This window comes from Triticum urartu, chromosome 7A (genome assembly GCF_056163025.1).
Source record: "Triticum urartu cultivar PI428250 chromosome 7A, HENAU_Tu73, whole genome shotgun sequence".
Classification (NCBI taxonomy): Eukaryota; Viridiplantae; Streptophyta; class Magnoliopsida; order Poales; family Poaceae; genus Triticum; species Triticum urartu.
The window spans coordinates 120,025,540-120,028,558 of NC_141879.1; the positions used below are offsets into that span (position 1 = coordinate 120,025,540).

At 40.8% G+C, this 3,019-nt stretch overlaps 1 non-coding gene across 1 annotated transcript; it reads left to right on the forward strand.

Moving 5' to 3' along the window:
* Positions 1-1,400: 1,400 nt before the first annotated feature.
* LOC125526095 (small nucleolar RNA R24) lies at positions 1,401-1,489 on the forward strand. The gene has a single exon (XR_007291558.2). It is a non-coding gene; the product is annotated as a small nucleolar RNA R24 (small nucleolar RNA).
* The last annotated feature ends 1,530 nt before the right edge of the window (positions 1,490-3,019 follow it).

The window sequence follows — 3,019 nt, forward strand, 5'->3', positions numbered from 1 at the left end:
CCGTATCCCCCATCAAACCTATGCTACTTTTAGGTTCCTCCGTTCAGGGGCGGAGACAGGCCCCAGGCCCCCAGGGCCTGGGCCTGGGGAGTGAGGCCCAACTCCTTTGGTGAATGTACTGCTACCTAATACGTGAGGCCCAAATCCAGGAGAAATGCTTGAAGGCGGCCCGGGGCACGCGGTCAGCCTGGCTCCGCCCCTGCCTCCGTTCATGATTTCCTCTATTATAATGTCATCTCCGGTCAAAGCATTAGCATGATAGAATGAAATTTGAAATTCGTTAGTGGTTTTGTGTTGGCAAATCAGCCTGGGCTAGATCACATCCTGTGCTGAAACTGCCTACGTTTGTTCATTACTATATTTCAAATTATCAGTAAGGTCTATTTGTGCTTGTCCATAGTTGATCAAAAGGTAAAGCTTCACTACTGCTATTGTTGTTATTGTTGTTGTTGTTGTTGTTGTTGTTGTTGTTGTTGTTGTTGTATTTTACCCATATATCCATTTGCAATCAGCATCCATTTTTCCCTTCAAATGGTCAAATGTTGCCTTAATATTGCAGGATACCAGTCTTATGCTGCTGCTTGGTCTTGTCTCGGACATCTATTTTTCAAACGCCCGTTCAGTAAGTCATGTTGGGAGAAACTTTGTGTTAGATGGCCTGATCTGAATAACAGATTGGAATTTTTGCACGTAGCAAAAAGAAACTGGACTCGACATATGTTCATGGAAGTGTTTCTGGTGGCAGCATGGAGTATATGGAAAGAGAGAGCTGCTAGACCCTCTTTTGGCTGACCTCTCCTCCCCCTCCCCTGCTAACTTCTCTATGTAAATATTGTACTGTATCTTTGACGCTCTGATCTAATACAAAGGTCAGTGGTGGGTTCCCCCACTGTTGAAGGTTCTCAAAAAACAGTTTTCTAGATGATAGTTTTAGGTCTGTTAGTATCTTGGTCTGAGTGATGTTATTGTCTTCGTTAAGACCAGTCAAGCCCCTGATTTTCATCGAAGTCGCTCTCAAAGACATGGCCACATTTGTACACTTTATTAAAGTTTGGCATGGTTTTATTTTAATAAATGGGTGCTCCGCTCTATTATGTACCTTGTGTTCTTTTGTGATAACAGGATTTTATTGTTGGATAACCCTTCAATTGATGAATCTGGCAAGCTGTGCTCTTGCAGATTACTAATACAGTGACAATCCTTCATATTTAGGGGATACAATGTCGGATTACATTCTGCGGACGTATTGAAGGCAAAAAAATTTGCGGTGGAGGTATAACATGCTACCAGTTCATCAGTACATAACCAACTTCCGTTCTTTATAAATAGCAACATTTAAGAAGTTTTTCTATCATTGGAGAATCTGTTTTGGTCTTTGTTTATAAATGGTGACCAAAGGTATTACTGTAATGATCTGTAACAATAAGGATACCAACTGATCAATTGGTTATTCTGTGAAATGCTTTTTTACACTTGGCATCTGTGCTTAACCAGTTAAGAAAATTGTTTTTGCTGTATAAAATTAGATTATTTGCAAACTATTTTCACATTAGTGAGCACATATTAGATTGTTTTCACCCGTTGCAACGCACGGGCATTTTTGCTAGTAATTTCTTAAGATCACTCCTATCATTGGAAGCAAGAAAATCTCTAGCAGTTTCTTCACCCATAACATAGCCCTCATGCACAATAGGTAATTCATATCTAGGGGGAGAATCTTCATCATCACTTTCATCAATATTATCAGTTTCAATAATTTCATTCTCTCTAGCGCTAGAAACTTGTTCATCAAAAAATTCACCAAGTGGCACATTAGTATCAAGCATAGAAGTAGTTTCATCATAAGTATCATGCATAGCAGAAGTGGCCTCATCAATAACATGCGACATATCAGAATTAATAGCAGAAGCAGGTTTGGGTGTCACAAGCTTACTCAAAACAGAAGGTGAATCAAGTGCATAGTGATGACCCACAAGTATAGGGGATCTATCGTAGTCCTTTCGATAAGTAAGAGTGTCGAACCCAACAAGGAGCAGAAGGAAATGATAAGCCGTTTCCAGCAAGGTATTCTCTGCAAGTACTGAAATAAGTGGTAACAGATAGTTTTGTGATAAGATAATTTGTAACGAGCAACAAGTAACAAAAGTAAATAAGGTGCAACAAGGTGGCCCAATCCTTTTTGTAGCAAAGGACAAGCCTGGACAAACTCTTATATGATGTAAAGCGCTCCCGAGGACACATGGGAATATCGTCAAGCTAGTTTTCATCACGTTCATATGATTCGTGTTCGGTACTTTGATAATTTGCTATGTGGGTGGACCGGTGCTTGGGTACTGCCCTTACTTGGACGAGCATCCCACTTATGATTAACCTATATTGCAAGCATCCGCAACTACAACAGAAGTATTAAGGTAAACCTAACCATAGCATGAAACATATGGATCCAAATCAGCCCCTTACGAAGCAACGCATAGACTAGGGTTTAAGCTTATGTCACTCTAGCAACCCACCATCTACTTATTACTTCCCAATGCCTTCCTCTAGGCCCAAATAATGGTGAAGTGTCATGTAGTCGACGTTCACATAACACCACTAGAGGAGAGACAACATACATCTCATCAAAATATCGAACGAATACCAAATTCACATGACTACTAATAGCAAGACTTCTCCCATGTCCTCAGGAACAAAAGTAACTACTCACAAAGCATAAACATGTTCATAATCAGAGGGGTATTAATATGCATATAGGATCTGAACATATGATCTTCCACAAATTAAACCAACTAGCATCAACTACAAGGAGTAATTAACACTACTAGCAACCTACTAGCACCAATCCCAGACTTGGAGACAAGAATTGGATACAAGAGATGAACTAGGGTTTTGAGATGAGATGGTGCTGATGAAGATGTTGATGGAGATTGCCCTCTCCCGATGAGAGGAGCGTTGGTGATGACGATGGCGATGATTTCCCCCTCCGGGAGGGAAGTTTCCCCGGCAGAACAGCTCCGCCAGA